We start from the raw sequence: 19,950 nt of genomic DNA on the forward strand, positions 1-19,950 counted from the left end.
CTTTAAACAGATTTGCTTCTGCCCCACACAACCAAAGGGAGTTTCCTGTGCACAGGGGCCTGGCCAACACTCCTCCCCTGGGGCTTCCACAGCCTACTCAGACCTCTCTGCAGCACTTAGGAATTAAATGAATGAGTGCACTAACGCCTACTAGAGTTGCTGCTACAGGGCTTTGCTTGAGGTTATTTTCAAACATAATTCTAGAAAAAACACATTTTAAAGGAAAGCTGAAACTCTGAAATTATCACAGGACCTTCAGAGCTAAAGCCCTGATGATCAGACCCATAGGAACTGGCTCCCCAAATATCTTTATGCATCAGATCTAGGGGTTTAAGTATGAGGCCATAATATTCATGCCTTACTCCAGACCTGCCTGACACGCGGGCTCTCACAGCTCTTGTAGCCCATGCCTCAAATAAAAATGCATGGCAAGCAGATACCTACTTCTGCAGCTATTCCTTCCCGAATCCCCAGAAAGCCTGGTTCATGGCAGGGGACAAACAGACACAGGGTTCATAATTTGCACTGTACATACTCAGGCCTGCAGAAGCTGTTTCCTCATCAGATGCATTACTTCTCACACTGCGCACAGGAGCTACCTTTAGCTCCAAGGCAAACCCCTGCACCACAATCCTTCGCCCAGCACAGGCGGGTTGACCTAAGAGTAGCAGAGGCTGATGCCAGCATCTGGGATGCACGGAGAGCTGCCGCCTGAGGGCAGCTTCCCCCCTCTCCGAGCAGCTGCTGCCCGCTCCCTAATCCCCTGACTCAGGAGGCCCCTTCCACCCCAGGCCCTTGGAAACACTTCACAGCAATCTGCTGCATTTCTGCCTACTGAGACCCTATGCATTTCAAAGGCCAAGTGCACCTACACAGCGTGCCTTTTCCGTAACATGGGACATACTCCCCTGCTGCCCTGAGGTCTATTTGTAGGAACTGCAATTCTCTTTACCTACATGTATCTCTCACTGGCCTGCAGGATCAGACGTCAGACAGGGAAAGCCAATGGCAAATAAATACATCGCCGATGCGTAACTTGTAATGAGCAGCTGAGGACAGAAAGGATTTATGAGAGTGCATGAGTAGGGTTTTTCTGAGTGGCAAGTCCTATTAGCACTCCAGTTCTCCCAGTCTTGCTGTCAGCCTGCAAAATTACCAAACCTATTACTACTTAGGTTTTAATATAATTGCTGGCTTAGTGTGAATTCATATTTTGCAAGGACAATGCATCTTTTATTTCACCTAAAACAGGGCCATTATTTTTTTCTTATACTAAGTGAARAATTTAAATCACATGTGGCCCAATAACAGACTTGTTCTTATTGGTAAGTTGCTATATAATCTTTCCTGGATTTCCTGGATTAAAGGTATTTTAATTGCTTCTATTAAATTTAAAAAAAAGAAAGAAAAAAAAAGACCTGGATACATTTCAACTAGATGGGATAAATGTGATTCAGAAAYGTATGGCTTTGCAGACATGCGCAAGTGTGTGTGAGAGAGAAAGGGCAACACAGAGTAAAAACAAAACATTTAACCTTAACTCTGTTGATACTATCAGGAGCTCTCCTACGCTCTGATAGCTACGTTTTCATAAGCTTCACATTGAGCATTTTGCCCATTTTGATAGCTCATTCCTAGTCTGAAAATGTTTTCTCTGACAAGTTTTGGATCCTCCAAGAGATTAGAATGATGTAAGTTAAAAGAGAGACTAGTGCTTTTCTTCCCTTCAGATAGAGAGATGTAAATGCAAAAGGGCTTTAAAGGTCTTTGTCCAAATCAGCTTTTTTTCCCACCTGTTCTAGGAGAATCAGTCATGTCTTTGCAAATCCCACTTCCATTAACCTTTCAAGTACTGCTGACATTCTTGTACAGTAAGTCTCTAGCACCATATGTCAAGAACCAGCTGACATATCCTTTAAAAGTCTCTCTTCCTGTATATCTTGACTCTTCTGGCTGGTTCGCAGGTCAGATGTTTGGAAATATTAAGCCAAAGCCTAATTCACMACCTCAAAATTAATTCCCAGACTGAAACGATTGCTTTCTATCTTACTAACCCCATCCACCTCTCGGTGCTCAAAGGTTAGAGAGCAGAGGTAATTTTTGTAAAAGCAATAATAATGTAAAACTGATGTGARAGCCAGAACGTTACCTGTGTTAAGTATGAACAACGCTGGAGGATGGGATGCATCTTTAGCTTCGTCAGAGCACTGCAGTATTTTAGGCCGTGGTTAAATGGTCGCTTTAACCTGGCAGAAGTCCATGCTGCTACCGAGAAGGGCTCGGTGCCTTCCCTTCCCTGCGCCAGCTGCTCATCCCTGCTCTTCGGCCTTATGCGGCGGCTCGCGGGAACTGGTCCAGCTGACAGCTAACCACCAGCAGGGCTGGCACGGGAAGCTGCTGGGGGCGGCAGGCAGATGGAGCTGCTGCTTGCGGTGGCACGGGGGATATATGCTTAGCTGAAGGACTGCGTAACTGCATTTCCTCTGCTATGCATGCATGCTTCACGGCAGCACCCACGTGTAGAAACAGTCTTTGCTCCAACCAGTTCACCTCCATAGGAAAGCAAACTCGCAGCAAAGTGGAAGAGAAGCGCACGCAGGGCCCGGCTCAGGCGAGCGCCTCTAACCAGGAYGAGCAGGACGGGCAGAGACGAAGCACGGCTTGCTGCGAAGCGGCTGGCACACCGTCTTGTTCTACACCTGCTCTGCTTGAGAGACGGGCTTAAGGGACGAACGCTCCAGAATGACATACTCGAGAAAGAAATTATTCCTGCTAATAACATTATAAGACGGTACCTTCCTGCATGYATTTTACCATTTCTATGTGGTTTACAGCTTGCAGTATGTAGAAAGTATGTTATCTGTCCAGGGTGTTTTATCTGGAAGTGAGGCTTTCTGAACTGAGGTAGCAATACAGGGACCCGGGTTTAATTTGCCTGTGCCTTGCAAAACTTTACTTTGCACAAAGAACTTTGGCTTTGCTAGCAGGAGCAGAAACACAGCCTGGTGGTTATCTGCTTAAAGTTTTTCTTGCTGATGTTAAATATCAGTATTTTTTACATTCTGGTGCTGACTTACAGGAGAGATGCTCATCTTCCATATATTGATATTACAGAGGCAAAATTCCATTTTCTACATCATTATAAATACGATCAAAATTAACCCGGTGTTTCTGAAGTAGGAACATTCTTCCCAATTGCTTTAAACATCTTGACTATGATCACAAGCAAAAGTAGAAACAAGACGGGAAACCCTACAACAGGTACAAAGGAAAAGCTCACTGAAGTGAACCTGGTCACACGAGTCACAGAGGAATTCAAAGGCAGCAGATCACAGCGGTAAAAGACACTCAGTGGTAAAAGGGCAAAAATAAACATGGCAGCGATTAGACAAAACTTGCTGGAATTTCTTATCCTGTTTTCTTCCTTCACTGAAAAAAATAAAAGAGCAATTTATACAAGCAACTATTTCATAAGCTGTGTTTAAGACTGATCAGTTTGGTATGGGTCAGACACGCTGTATATTTGTAAGCCCTTGACAGGACTCTAGCTTTGCCTTTAAGAAAGTGAAAATGTTTTGGGTGTCTGCTAGGAGCAAACATAACACCTTTACGTATTAAAAGAAACACAGCTGTAGAAGATGGAAAAAAGATTATGTAAAATCATGCTGCTGTGCTCTCCTGAATCATTCTATTCATATAATCAGGAGTAGGACACGGACGATAGGACTTAGTATCCAGTAAGACCAATTAAAACAAAATTATGAATGTTTTTAATTCCCATACATTAATACTTCAGAGCATTAGAGGTATTAAGAAGCGTCAGGGGAATCCACGTCTCCTTTGGACACAAGCAAGCGGAGCGACCACAGAGGCGTGCTAGCTAGCCTTCTGCACGGCTCCTTGGGGAAGGGTAAAAACTGAGGATGCTACACACGGAGGTTCCTGCCCCAACCGTTTGTCGTGCACGACGCTGCGCTATCTTGCTTGCCTGCATTCTAACTGTTTTCCACCCAAGGATATTCCTTTATCATTTTACTTAATATATGAGCTCCTACTGCAAAAAAAGAAGCCATCGCATTCCTAATCTCACTGAAGCTACAGGTATTAAATCCTTTACAGCGCTGAGCAATAATGAAAAATGACTGTTTTCTGATACGGGTTGAATGTGTGTAATATGGGTAGACCGTGCCCCAGTTTTTATTACTTAGTGGGACTTTTGTGATTGCCCAGACTCCATGGTGTCACTATCATCAAACGACAGATACAACGCAAGCGAAGTAAGAAAGCAGCAAATGAGCCATTTTTACCGAATAAACCCAAATAAACCTAGACGCCTCACACGGCAGCCACCTCCACCTCGATGCTCTTACAGGCCCACCAGGAGCAAAGAGGCGTAGCAGGGCCTGCCCGTATTACAGCACTATTTTCTGGGCAGCTGCTGGGAACCAAAGCACCCAAGCGGCACGTGCCTGGCGCAGGACCAAAGCAGCGTACACAGACGTACACGTTGTAAAGACACTTTTGCATCCCGTTTTTGTTGCATGTTCTAAACTGAAGTCTCTCTTCTGGGGTTTTAGGCATAACCCGTATGTCTGAGATAACCAAAAGTATAGGTCTCTGAGTGTTTTTTAGAAGAAAATAAAAATGCAATAACAACCTTTAATTCACCTTCAATAGCCGAGGAGGAATAGCAGGTAAATAAAAACCTCCAGGAGAAGATCTCTGGAGCATATTACAGATAATAGAGGTTAAACTGCCTAGCATTTTTAGAGGATTCTCATTCTGAATCGAAAATAGTGAACAGAGGTCACACAAACAAGCACAGGGCAAAATAATTTCTAAGCCGGTCCTACCAGAGGCACCAGTTATGATCAAGCAGAGGAGCTTTACACACTGCCCCCCAGGAGGATGCTCTAGTTTGAAAGTCCCTAAGTAAAAACAGCGGACAGAAATAAAGGGCTTTTTTAAAGCAAAAGTAGTAAGGCTATTTTAATAACAAAGGAGAAGTCTTTAAAAAAAAAAAAAAAAAAAAAAAAAAGGCACAGGACCCAGTGTGGCACCGGGGAACACCTCCACAGAGACAGCGCCCTCCTCTTCTCCCACCAGCCTGTGGCACCCCTGGATTGCCTGCCGCTGATTTGGCTGGGCAACGCTGGATCGTATCCAAAACCAGCTGAGAGCGGAAAGGATTCAGGAGCTCAGACATCCTCCCACAGATGCCCTGGGTGGAAAACTGATGGTTTTACCATGCCGGTCTCCAACCCAAACATTGTATGCATTCATACCGCCAGCATAACACAGAGATAGCAACACCTGAGCAAGGCAGAACAGAGGGATCTGCCACAGGTGATCCTCTGCAACCAGAGCAGGCCACGGCTACGTTCTTTCTGCATTGGTGCCGCTCCGCTTCAGCCGTGGTATCGCCTGCAACTTGGCTTCTTTGCCAGKCTGCTTTCCTGGATCGCAGACTTCAGCCCTGCCGCAGGGAGACCCTTTAGCCCGGCCGGCTGCAGGGCCGTTTTCCCCTCGCCCTGTGCACGCACCCCTGAGGCAACCAGCACTCTGGGGCAAGGATTCTCCTGAGCTGTGTGAACACCATTTACCGCAGGCAGAATTGGGCCCCACAGTAACCACCAACACAGACAGCCATCTGTAGATAATCCATCACTGCACTGACTACTGAGTATCGTATCTTGCAGGAGACAGTTTTTGCATAGTAGATGGTTTCTTTTTCTTAGAAAATGCAGCTAGAAATACAGAGGAAAAATGAGTGGATTTTCTCCTCTCTGTTTTTATCAGGTCCCTTTCCTAAGCACAATCTTTAGCCGCGGGTTTTTCATTGCTGCTTTTTGCAGCAGCCGCTGACCTTGGTGTCTGGCCATTTCTGGGCTGGCTGGCAAGAAGCGTCCGAGCACTCGCTGTTGTCAGCGCATTAGGGAAACAGAAGTTGTCCCTTCCAGCAAGATCAGTCAACAGAGGCTGAAGGAGTTATACCAGACCTGCGCCCTTAGAGAGCTAAGGAATGTCATCAGCTTTCAAATACGACCTCCTGTGGCAATTTTCCAGGTCATCAATTTTATCAGAGATCACATATTTTTTGTTATGTATTTCATTACCTCCTTGGAGGCCTGCAGCAGCAGCTTCATTGCTTTTAATTCCACTTTCTGCAGCACTTCTTCTGGCATTTAAACCAGACAGAGATGGTTTAACCTTTGGTGATTCTTCCTGGCACACAGTTTGGGTAGCTGTTACCTAAGCTGATGTCAAACGTGTTCACAGTGTTCTTCCTTAGCCATGATTACCACTTCATCACCACAGCGGAAAGCTCTGGTCCGGACTCATCTGCCTAATAAGCATTTCACATGTCTGCATCTGAAATACCCGTCTAAAACAGATGTCTAAAAAAAGTCAGATAAATAGGGCTCAGGAATTTTTTGCTTGTCTCTACCAACTGCAAAAGGAGTCAATACGAAGACCTCTGCGATGTAGTTGTTGGTAGGTGATGACTCCCACCCCTCGATTACAGCCCTGAGGAAGGTCAGATACTTGCCTTTCACCTCAGCCCAGCCAGAAAACAAGAACAACCCGAGGCAGAAAAATACTGCCAGATGTCTTCAACGGGAGCATGAAGATGATTCACTGATGAAACAGAAAAATGCTTAAGCATCTTAAAAGAAAGCTATCCACCTCTCACTCTCTGTTATGGTCGCTGATATTAATTGACCTTTATATGAAAAGCGAGAAGTGTTGCAGAAGCTAACACCACAACTTTAAGAAAAACTCTTTAAAGAAAATTTTTGGTGACATCTGCTCTTCTGGTGCAGGCGCCAGCTTTGGCAGGGATGGCAGGAAGGAGGACAACGGACTGCTCTCCTAGATCTCTGTGCAGCAGCTGGCCGTCACCTATCTCTCATTCTAGGGATGCAGAGTCAATCCAGAGGACTGACGGCCCGTGCTGCCTCTGCCCCAGCCTGACGGGCTTCAGTTTGTCCTTCAAAGCAGGAGGTAACACAGCCGAACCTCATGATCACCGAGACAAGTATTTGAGTGAGTAACCTCTGGCTTTCCGCCCCACAGCATGGTGTCCAGAACGAGCTGGTGGGAGCAGTAACCATGCTGCAAATTCACTGAACTCCTTGCCCAGCAGCTCCGCAGACAGACAAGCCCTAAATGAAGACAAATCTGCTTCAGTATTTTACCCGGGTGCCCTCAAAGTTATGATTTGTAAGCTTTTCTTTTATTTTTAGTAAATGGAAGACAAAGTATCGATCCCTCCTTCCTCAGGAATTAGTGTTTGTGCTGCTCAAGGTACTGAATTCAGCGGGTTTGAACTGCTGAGAAACGCAGAGAAACCATTAATACCATGAATATAAAAGTAAGCTAATGGTTTCATTATAATCCACATACACACATAAAACTAGAATTTAACCTAGCACTTCTCATCCAGAAGCAAGCAGTTTAGTTTATAGCACCCCATTCATTCTAATCGCAAGCTTACAAAATAATCTCTTTTTCTCCCTGCTGGGATACAGAATACAAAAATGTGACCGATACCTATGGGATTTTGTCTCAAGAAGTTAATGTTCCCCTCAAACACAGTCTTTGCAAAGCTTATGAAGCRCATTTTTTCAAGTCCAGTAGGACGCTGGGGTTCTCTCAAAACGCAAGAGAAAGGAGCACTAAGGCACATCATAAGCTAGTCATCCCAGTATCTCCGACTGAAACAAGTCTCTCAGTCTGATATYTTTCATAATACAGTTTCAAATTCACATCCAAAGAAATTAGTTTCAAATTACAATTTCAATTAATATCATGGCTCATCTTGTCTTATCTGTGCCTTCTAAGTGTTCCAGGACTTAAAGCCAACAATAACAAATGAGAATATAGAAGAATAAGACTAGTAATTATCATCTCATAACCCTCACTTCTGTCCTTAGTACCTTAATGGGACTTGTACTGAAGGAAATAGATCACAGCAGACCTAGAGGATATCAGCACTGACAACTCCACCACTTTTCGTTATTAAAAGCATATTTGGCAAGACAAACTTGACTGCATTTTTGGACAGAATTACTAAATTTGGAAAAGCAGAAACCAGAAGAATTTGCTGTACATGTTAAACTATAGTGCAGTATCTCAAAAAAACCCTCAAACAAATGAAAAAAAAAACAAAAAAAACCCCCAAATGCTTCTGTCCCCACCGGGACTTGGACTGCTGTGTGGCTTTTTGAAAGCTCCCTGAAGAACTGTATGGTAATGAAAGGCAGGATAAAAAGCTGGAGGAGAGGTTTCCGGCAGGATCTGCAGCCAGGAATCAGAGGTAAATAAGCAATCCTATTAATGATGAGAAATATTCATAAAACGCTGCATTCACTCAGTTAGATCTCCACTGCATGCATCTTCTGCTTGTTTAGTGCCTGTCTTTATAAATCTGATTACTCGTTTTTCTGTGCCTCAGTGTCCCGCTTGCAGAACGGTTGGCACAACATCTCCCTCTGGCTCATGGCTGCCTATGCACACCATAAACTTCCCAGTGAAGACTCTCTGTTCTAAGGTGCACGAGCTCACCAGCTAGGACGCTGGGTTTTGTGCAAGTCTATCTGTAAAAGGAACCATTATCCCAATCAAATGGTGGGAAGAAAGAGTYATCTTGCATTTTTTCATCAACCTGGACTTATCAGACTCACAAAGGTTAAGTTCCAGTGGCTCATCTACACTGATGTCCGACATAACACTACCCAAGGAACTGAACTTAAATTGTCCTTCATTTATTTTGGTCAGTTTTTCAACAGAACAGAGGCAGTTCCTCACCCCTGAATCCTGAGCCATCAAGCCTGGCGGCGCTGGAGCCTCCAGCCAACAACCTCTGCACTGAAGAGCGTTAAACAAGCCCGACCGTCTAAGAAGAAACAGATTGTACACAGCACTGCAGACTAAACCACATAATATGTAAAAGGATTCAAGAGCGGTTAAAGCTCCACAGGTCGTAAAGACTTATATTTTGCAGGAATCAAGGGCGTATAAAGATTATGTGTTAGSAGAAAAGTAATACATCATACACAAACTAGAGCCCCAAAAAAGAAAATGGAACCGTGCTGCAGGGTCAGACTRAAAAGTCTTTCCATCCATCCCATTATTATTATCACATATTAGAGCATGCCGAGGTGCAAACGTGTACTGTAGCTCTTCATCTGATTCAACCTTATTACTAGCTATAAAAGTCTGCTTCTACCTGATTACCTAAATTGTAAAAAACTAGCACAGAAAGCCACTGAGAGCAGCAGAGAAAATAAAAGATTTTTTTCCTTGCTACTGCCTGTTAGGAAACATCTCCTCTTCAAAATAGCCACCATCTTATCTCCATATGTACYGAATTTATTACTCCTGCAGGCCACCTGCTGAATTTCTCTCCTCCTTTAGCCTCCTCCTGCTGGGGACTTAATCCCACGGTCCTGTGTTGCTTTTTTACAAGGATCATTCATCTAAACTAGCRGATACTCAGGACTAAAGACTGGCAAGAAAAAAGGGAACAATCTTGAAATGTGTTTGGTAGTAGCTGGATGTCAAGTTCTTAACATCTTGCAGCGGGCTTTTGGGCCTTTGCAAATCCCATCCAAAGCGTGCGCCTGAGAGGTGTTCAAAAGGCTACGGGGACAAGGGAGCACCCGCGATCTGTACCTGCAGAATACCCCTGCTCATGCTGCGATCCCAGAACAGCAAGCACATGCTCCGAACCGGCAAAGAGTCAGCCGCTCCCTCTGCGCGTGCAGCTCCCGATGTAAAATGCTCTCGTTAAGAGTGAGTAGATTGCATCCCAGATTGCAATTCCCTCGGAAAACATGACCAAGGTTTTTGCACTTGTCATTCAGAGTTTGGAAATAAATTTGTTACAGAGTTCAATACAGCCAAAGGAAGGGCTCACACGTAACCAGAAGAGAGCRTAATACCACAAACAGAAACTATTTTTAGTCTAGACTCCTGGAGGAAATCTGCAGTAAAAATATAATTATTCTCTGATATAAGTCACATCAGATGAAGTTGCTAGAATTTACTTCAGCGGTCATTAGGCAGGGGAAATCCCCAAGCAATTGCACTCTGTCTGCCGGCCAGCCTCAGAAGAGAGGYTGGCAAGAGAGCAAGCTAGAGACGGGCTCAGAGCATCCAAGAGCACATCTGCCACAGCAAAGGCTTCCATTAGTCCACGTGCCAGCTACTACTGTACCAAGTCCAAGGCTGCCCTGCTAGCAGTGTCCCACAGCTGACGGATCCTGTAATTCCTGCAAACTCCGAGTGTATGCAGCTATTTCCTCCTGCTGTCCGTGAGTGGACTCCTGCCGCAGCAGCATTCACCTTTTCAAACAGAAGAAGGAAGAGGATATGCAGGGAGAGCTCGCTAGCCAAAGTGCTGCTGCGCAAGCATAGCYGTTTTCCTTTAACAGTAGTGAGGAATACAAAGCAAATATTCAACAAAAAGCTCTGTGAAAAATGCTTAAGTAAAAATTACCATTATTGAACAATTTTTAGTCAATGATGAGGCTGCTTGCCCAATTTACTGCCTGTATGATTGCTATCACTGTCACATGAAAGGCAATTGGGGGACAGCCCAATACTGTGTGTTCACACCCCCTGTACCCAAGGGTGCTCGGGGAGGCATGACACCAGCCAGAAGCTTACAGCGACCGATACAAAGCAAGATGGGTGTAATAACTCCTTGTATTGTCTATAAAAATGGAAATGTATCAGAAGGCATTTTGTAAACACACCGAGGCCCATGCATTATTTAGCAGCTGGCTAACCCTGCTCGACAGCAGAGCTCTGGCAAGAGTCGCTGCACGCGGGAAACTTCACTTGGCACTTGACAGAACCATTGCAATCTCATAAATAAATTAGGTATGTTCTAGAGGTCTGGCATTTGCCTGCGCTCTACAGTAGCTTAATATTTAGGACAGTCTCACAGTTAACATTAAACTGTTGCTGCCACAGAGATGCTTTGAGAAATGATCCAGTTTGGATATTGTACCGTCCAACCTTTGCAGGAATTTTTTGCCTTTCATTGCTGTTTCCATATTCCTTAATTAGCACCAGTAGGTAGAGAGGCACAGTATTTTCAGTAAGGAAGGAAAGGACACAATGTCATAAAGAACAGGACTCATTCCTCCAAGGTACTCAGTCCTCGGGTGCCTCAGGAGCACAGGCGAACTGAAAGCCTTACTGGAAGYGCTCAGCAGTCTGTAGGATGGGGCTCTGCATGCTAGTAGAAAGGAAGCAACACATACCATACAAGCGAGTTGCAGCACAGACCCCACATACAGGCCAAAACATCCCTCAAAATCCCATCTTTCAGAGCTGGTCTCCTGTGGGTCAGCTGCCTGCCTGGAGAAAGCTATGATGCAGTTGACTCTGTGTTATCACATCTGCAATTTGATAACCAAGATGAGGAGGAGAGGGAGCGAAGGAGCTTACCCTCCGCTTCTGTGCCACAGTAAATCCCACCTGCTTTTAGAGGGGCCAAGGTGAGAATTCCAGGTGTGCCCCTCAGTTCTGGCACATCGGTCTCTCACCATCTCAAAGAGCATCTTTGCATGCCCGTGAACGGCACCATCCACGACTATTTACCCAACGGATCTGAAGGCCCTCTGCTCGGATCCAGGTCACTGCTGCAAGTTCGCTGGCAGAACTCCCCCCTCTCACCTCCTGTGCCAAGCAGCTCTGCGTCCATGCAAGCAGAGAGTTTTCCCTGCAGGAGTTTACTGATCTTCAAGTAAAAGCAACTCACGTCTTATGCTGTAACAGAGCAGCCCCCAGTCCACTTTGTGAAACATCAGCTGTCAGTTTAAATGGTTTGTTTTGATCAAACTAATGCAAAATAGAAGCTTTCATTAACGGATCCATCAGCTTCCCTACTGTTCCAGTGATTAGATATTGAGCTCTCAGGGTATTATTAGAACCCACTTTTATTTCAAAGCATTAGACAGTTAATTTGGGGGTTGTGATTTTTGCAAAGAGATTGAGTCCAGCTTTTTCCAAAAGCAAAGAGACGAAGAATTCCCTACATTCACGGAACACCAGCAAAAGGAGGCAATACTAAAAACTCAACAAAATTTCTTTCCTGCAACTCTGTTCGGATGAAAATACTTGGAAAGCACAATGAAGATATGAATAGATAGAGGGAAGATCCTTTTGTTTTTACAAAAGAGCATCCATCACCTAAACACTGTGGTAGCAAGCGTTGTTTTGGGAAAGGGAAGAGCTAGCTCTGTTTTGAGTTCAGTTCCAGACTTTTTCACAGCCTCTATGCTCTCAGTAGATAGACAGGCAAGAATATTCACAGGCAGAAAAGAGGAAGGACTGAAAAAGCTATTCACTGGTGCTTGCTACCCATTCATGGAAAGGCACATATAGAAAACCAGCCTCCGCTTCCTTCTCTTCTACAAAGAAAAAGACATCCCTCCTGCCACAGCAAGGCGCTACTGGAGTGGAGATGGTTGCTAACCTTGCCAAGGATCAAATGCACCAGACAGTAAACAAGAAGAAACACGCCGTAAGTGAGACTGGGAGATGGAGTACCTCACCTGCACCTTCCATGATACCCTCCAGTAACTGGAATCCACACCAAGCAGTATGACGTAGCACCGACCTAGAACAAAATTCTGATTAAAATGCTCTGGTTTCTGATGATTAACCTGAAAAGAAGTGTTTCACCACGATTCACCGACTGTGAGAGGCTGATCACGGTCACCTCTAGTTTAGAGAGATATAACTCAGTGCCATATTTGGGTTAATATTCTGTGAGGATCCTCCCCATTTTTTTCTGCGACTTTTTGTTCTGACTACAGAGGAAAGGTTCAGGGCTAAGCACCTAAGTCCAGCAAGCTTCCATACAGCAGACTTGAGAATGAGAAGCGATTTTCCAGTTAACGGCATTCCTAAATAATTGGTCAAGCTTTCAGATCTCTAAGGTGTCTAAAGGTCCCTAGGTCCATCATTAAGTTCTTCATTTAAAGCGGTTTGATTTAGGACACTAAGGATTCCCGTTGACTTACAGTGGAAAAAGAAAGGTGCTGTAGGACTTCACCGGATTCAGACATCTGGCCTTAGCTTCAAAGTGTTGCTCCAGAAGGAGTTCCTCTTTCCTCAGATGAAAGTCATGATCCTGGAAAAGCTCTTCCAGCTCACCAGCTGATGGGGGAGAAGCACCATCCCCTAGTGAGCCAGGACGGATGGGTGCTTTGGAGATATCTGGGGTTTTCTCGCAAATCTGAAGTTTTATCAAAACTGGAGTTGAGCCTTTTTACGCTCACTTATGAGTTGGAAAGTAATCCTTCCACCTGCTGAGCACAGCGGAGTTATTTTTTCCAAGATCTTCAGAGATTCATTTTTTCATGGACTGTTTTAAGTGTTACGCCACAAAGCCACGCTAGCACTGGCCTGTGTCAATATTTTAGATCTTCCCTGTGAAGATAATGGCTAAGCATCTTAAAAATACTTCCTGCTCTCTTTCACAGCAAATATAAAGCTTTCTTCTATTCAAATACACTCTTAACAAAATCAGAATAAGCTCTTTAAAAGTGTCTTCCCTTTTCTTTTGGCCTTTACAGACTTCTGCTCATTATGCAGTTTGTACTGTATTGTACGTTTCTGCYTTGCCTACTACAAAAAGACTAAAGCTGGCTCCCCATTCTTCACCAGTTACTGCTACTTTCTCCTCCATTTTTGAAGCTTCTCTAATGCCATTAAGCAACAAGACTGACCATGTATTTAAAGTGCAAGGGATAATCTAATTAAATATTCCAATTCTTCAAACGATTTCTGGGCTACTAGTTGAGCTCCACAGCTTTTGATAAAACACTCAGAGTGGACTATAAATTCTTTAGCTTGAAAAATCTGTTCTACTGAGTCAACAGATTTGTTTTCCCTGGTAGTCATGAGCTGTAAAGGGAGGGAGAAATGTTAAACAAGTATCCTAACGCGTTTCTGGTGCAATGTCACGCTGCACCAGATACGTAATTTGGGCACAACAGTTTAATTTCAATCACCCGCATCAGTTTGCACCTGGAGAGGTGTAGTGAAATCAAAGGCAGTATTTTTTTCATCAGCTTCCTACAAGCTCTGGATGGGTACAAACCACAGAGCCTAATTTTTTATTCATCTTTTGGGACAAGGAGGAGAGTGGTGAGCTCTTCGCCCCTTCATGCCCTTGGTAGAAAGAAAGGTCCTTTTTCAGCGCTCGGACTGCCTCTTTTCTGATACCTGGGGGTGTCTGTGGAAGGAAGGAGGCTGTGCTCAGCTGTCCTCCTTTCTCTTTGCGGTACTCCTCTCCTTCTAGAAAGTACACTGCTGTCCCTCAACCTGCCCAAACAGGGCCAATGGCAACATGCACGCTTTCAGCAGACAACAGATACACTGCCAGTTGAAAGGAACCATATTTAAACAGGCTTCCTCTTGAAATACAATCTAGTGTGAAAGTAGCCAATTAAAAAAAAAAAAAAACCCACCAACACACAGGATGCCCTTTTCCTCTTATTTTCTTCTCCTGTCTCTCAGTTCTTCTGTGCAGCACTTTTAGGTGACAAATACCTTTTTAAGATGACCCTTGTCTCACCAATTACATGGCCTAGTATCAACTGCCGGTCTAGTTCAATGACCGGAATTTGTCCTTTGGCCCCTGCAATGTGGATTTCCTGAGCTGCCCCACAGCTCCCCACGTATCTTAGAAAAACCCCCAAACCCAAGTGAAGAGAGTGCACGAAGAAGCCTCAGTCCTGGAGCAGTGGAAGGAGACACAGTATGTGGACGTTCTGGGCTATAAATACAGGAGAGAAAGTGCCTAAGAGAGTGAAGTGCATAATACTCCAACAAGATTGTGAAGGGCAGGGGGGCAGCAGGAGAGAGAAAGCACTGGCTCATGGACATTCAGAGAACAGGAGCTCAAAAGGTCAGGTCTTAAGCTGAAATTGCAGCTTGTGAATGGGTGACACAGTTTTCAAAAGGGTGGAGCACTGAGGATCTCCTGTTGCCATGATGCAGACACACAGCRTGCTCATCGTTGGAAAGCCAGGAAAGCACTGCAGACTCAGGAACCTAACTTCATGTTCCTGTTTTCGAAACCTTGGGTTCAATAAATATCTACTTGTTGCTATAGAAAGTTCATGAAAATGGGGCTAGTGTGACAACTCAAGATGTTTTCTCTCTACTCCGCATCCCCCTAAAGGGAAGGAATAAAAAATTAAATAGCGAAACCAGAAAAGTCTGAAATATGGTTTAGATATTCTCAGCACTTATCCAAATCTTTGAGACCCACAGTATCCTTTGAGGTTCGCTCATCTCATAGACACAGTGTGTAATCTCTGAGTGGCAGCTCTGCAAATAACTAACCTTCTCAGCCTGTCAGGACTTCTGGCAGGATTTGCTATGAGGCAGGATTGTAAGATAAATACTGTTGTGACATTCAAAACTGCAAAGGGTTTAGAAAAATCATTGTGCTTTACCACGTGCCAGATGCAGAAGCACAGAGAGACCACATGGAAATTGTTTAGTCAATTGTTCCTTCAAATGTGTACATCCATTCCAGATCTATAATCGTAAGTGTACCCTGAAATTCAAAACAGAGACAGAGTAGCAGTGATGACACTGTATGTTCATCTGATCAAAGCGTTCACTGTTGCACTTCATTAAACTTCAAATGCACAGTTACAACGAGCTAAAGAAAAGTATTATTCTTTTTCTGATCATAGAGTATGCACTTGGCTGTCTCTTTCCTTAATGACATGGCTATTCAAACGTAAAAATATTTATCTACTTTCAGGATTTTACGATAATGTCTGTTGGCCTCAGCAGCTCCTCAGGGAGGAGGATGCACGCTTTCTCCAAGACCGGCGTGGTTGGCATACGGCTGTGGAGTGGTGCACACCTTGCGCCAGCCACAATGCTCTTCACAAACAAGATTGTTCCTTGCTCCTGCAGGGAGGTACTGAAGAGACGTGTGACTTCTCAGCCTCAAGGCAAAGCGGCTGGGAAGAAGCAGAGGTGGAAGAAGGAGCTGAGGGAAGAGCTCTGGAAAGCCAGGCTCAATGCAACTGCTGCCACTGTAGTAGGAGAACAGAGGTACAGGGGGCTATGGCTACTTTGGGGAGGAACTGATGATTGACTCTGGACCACAAGTGGCTGCTAAATCATCTAGCTCATCTCTCTCCTCCAGAGGAGAGGCAAGTTGGCCTGAGCAGAAAAGAAAGTGGTCTTATAGCTATTTTGCCACCAACAGCATCTTGGTGCCCTAGCCAGATGTCTTCTGGCTCATGCAGAGCATGAGCCCTGCGTGAATACACAAGTATACCTTCTGATGTCACCCAAAGCTACGGCACAGAGCACAGCACAGCAAACTACCTGAAGTATTAGTCCAAGACAAGGCTTCCATCACAAGGTGCATGTGTGTGGTTTAAAAGAAAGTCACTGAACTCAAAACACATTTACGAGAAGTCTTTTTCTCCCCATTCCCATCAAGACAGAGCCAGATCCTCAACTGGTATAAATCAAGGTAGACCTCAGAGAGGAAGACATTCACATCAATTGGCAATTTCAGATCTTAAACAGCAAAGGATCTGACCAGGGACAAATTTAAGCACACACACAACAGAGTTTTGCTTAAGGCAAAGCCACACATTATACAGACGGGAGACCTAGCAGGGACTACATGCCYGGTACAGCTCTGTGATGGAACAGGGGCCAAGAACACCTCTTACCGCAACCCTACAACCTTTCAGCGCTTTTCCACCAGCCATTTCTACATCCACGTAGGCAGATGCTAGGCTGTTTCCACAGCTCATCAGTACAACTCCTTTTGACCTTAATGGGCTTTGTAACAGGCCCCAAATGAATGTTTTGTTTCGCAGTGCAGATAAAATCAGTGAACTCCTACCAGACAAAGTGGGCAGGTTACTAGGGCTTACTGAGTTACTGCCTATGCACTGAAACGCAGGGACTGAGTGTTTACGCATTTTAGGCACCTCAAATGAAAAGTGTGTTCACCATCTTCAGAGTGGGTTAAGCGAATATGTTTTACTTCAGAATTGCAGAAGACTAAGAGCTCACATATAATCAGCTGTTCTGACTAGCTGATGGGAGCTAACTCATTCCACCATAGTAACATCTTCATTTTAGATCACATAACCGTACACTCGGAAGCCAAGGCATCTGCCCATGAAATCATTATTTTCAGTTATGATTTATATTGCAGTAAAGCCCCAAACACACCATGAGTTTCCAGAAGAAAAAGACGAGCAAGATTGCTCCTCAAAGATCACTTCAAAGAGAAAAAAGGCATGTTTGGGAGGAGAGAAAGGGTGCACACAACCAGGCAAAGTGACATGGATGACGATGGGCCCATAGAGCACTAGCCGTGCTGATGCCCTGCAATTCCAGTGTCCCTAAATACTTCTCGCTGACCATTCCAGCCCCTCCAGTCCAGAAGAATTGTTCACTTACGAGATGGAGAGAGATGCGACTCGGAGGAAAATCCTGCACTGTGATAAATGTTAACGTATGCACCAAAAAAGAAATCCAAGTATTGTCTACTACACATTTGGATGGGCTAGAGCTAAAGAAGACTTGTTTGTTTACTTCTCTATGAAAACTTTGCAGCCAGGATCTTGGTGATTTAGGTCAGAACAAGCACTCACTCAAAACTCCTGAATAACCCAATGTTTTCTGTTAATAAGAAAGAAAGCACAGCAGTGAAACCCAAAATGTTGGAGAAATTAAGAAACTTCTGACGAGCTCTACTGGAGGAAGAGGCAAGGACAAACCCTGAACTTTAAGGAACTATGGGATATAGGAGGTCAGAATCAAGGTTCAGAAATACTATACATTTGTGACTGGATTGATAACTCTGTTAAGAACAGACAGTTTTGGTATTATTCAGTAGACTTAGATACATAATCCTTCTCTCCCTCCCATGGCAGCTCCAGGGAGGAAGCAAGTCTATCATACCTTATTGCTAGCAAAGTTTTCCCTGCAGGTCAGGCTGGCGTCTCTGGCAGTAAAGACACAAGGCCAAAGAGCCTCAACATTGACACAAATGTTGTAAAGGGGTTTTTACATTTCTCTCTTTAGAGAATGGGCAGTTTTCCCATCCATCTATTGCTATATAAGTACCAGTTTCTTTGTGGATGAACCTTCCTGAATGTTACAAATGACCTGAAGGAAAAATCATGCTGAATGCTGAGGGCTAAGTGAAATGAATGCTTTTTATTTTTATATGTCCCAAGCTAAAACGCCTGCTTTACTACTCAGCTTTGTGTTTATCTATTTGTTGAACAGATGCCTTCAGAAACTTCCTTCACTCTCCAGCCACAGATGTAAATTCCCCTAAAAATTATCTTCACATGAAAGCTATTATTAAGTTCTGTAATAGTGCACTATTGTATATAAAGCATAATGAGGTCTCCTATCCCTGGGCACATCACAGATTGCACTGGGCCCCAATTCTGAACGTCTGTGTACAGTCACAATATGTCTTACCATGAGCAAACCAGGCTGTATTCTGATACGAGATACTCCAGGACAAACAGCACAACAGATGGATGCTATATTTGAACGGGTGCAAGTGACCTCATTTCCTTTATATGTTAGAAATTAGTTTCCAACTGGGGAACTTCTGGTGGAAAAACACCTAAGAGGCGCTCTTAGCACTTAGTATGGGTACAATGTAGGGATCCACATAAACAGTGCAACATTTAACCCAACAGGACTGTTTGGCTAGCAGAGGCAGCCTAGCAGCCAAAGCCAGAGGAAGGAAGCCTTTTCTAATGGCTCTGAAAACGCTCGTGTTTAAGGAATCCCATCACCCTGGCTCGTTCTCCCAGTTGAGCAATCCTACCAATGTACAGGAAAGGAGATACGGACCAAAAAGCTTTCAACACTCAAAGAGGTTCTGGGAAATGCAAACTGAATCTGCTCGGCCTATCAAAATAATTTGTCCTTAAGCATATAATAAGATGAGACTAAATGCACACGCATCTGCTTCCTGCTTTAAACGCCACTGCTCTGGCGTGTTTTGTTCCAAGMGCTAAACACAAAACCATTGCTTCCTCGTAGCATAAAGAGACTCGGGCTGGGCATGAAGGAGGCGAGCGTACACAAAGGACGGGGAAGCTGCCGGGGATTCAAGGCTGGGYGCAGGTGCTGCTGCCCCCCGCCCCGTGGGAGACTGCACCGGGGACGAAACCCTTCCTTGCCAGCAAGCTGGCCACTGGGTTGCAGGGGCCAACACCACTCTAACAGCTCAGCAGAAGCTCACGCATGCGTTACTCGTAATTCCTGACATCAAGCCACAGACAGATGTCTGAAGGGAGTTCTTGATAAATGTAAGAAACTGAGAAACAGCAGGAATTCACAGGGGGATGAGAACTGCTGAAACGTCATCATGCCAGCTGGGTTATCATTTCCATATTCTCAGCCCTATTATTTTAAGATAAACACCTATGTGAATAACTGAGTCATATGTTTGCATTAGGAGACTAAAGGAAATATTTTAAGAAAATGATCTGCCTTTCAGGCTAACAGAAAACGTTTTATTTTTTCAGCTTCTCAACCTCAAAGAATTCTTTGGAAAAACAGCAGATTTTCAAAGGTCTTGTTCTATTGTTTTTTTGTTTTTTCAATCCCCTCAACCTGGAGGGAGGAAAAGCACTCTTAAAATGAAAAGCAAATAAAGAACGCAACAGGCGGTACACAGGGTCAAACCAAGACGAGATCACAGGACAAGGAAAGAACAAAATTCTCCTGCCTCGGATAAAACCATCCCGAAACAACGGCTTTGAAGTCAAATGCGATGCTCTCATCACCGCCATTAAGCGTGGCYGGACCCCACGTTACGCGGCTGCCTGCCTGCCGGTGAGCGCCTGCTGGGCTGCCCGCTCACGGGGAAGCGCAGGAGAAACCCTCTGCGCAAGG

This window comes from Apteryx rowi, unplaced genomic scaffold (assembly GCF_003343035.1).
Source record: "Apteryx rowi isolate R43461 unplaced genomic scaffold, aptRow1 scaffold_187, whole genome shotgun sequence".
NCBI classification, from domain to species: Eukaryota; Metazoa; Chordata; class Aves; order Apterygiformes; family Apterygidae; genus Apteryx; species Apteryx rowi.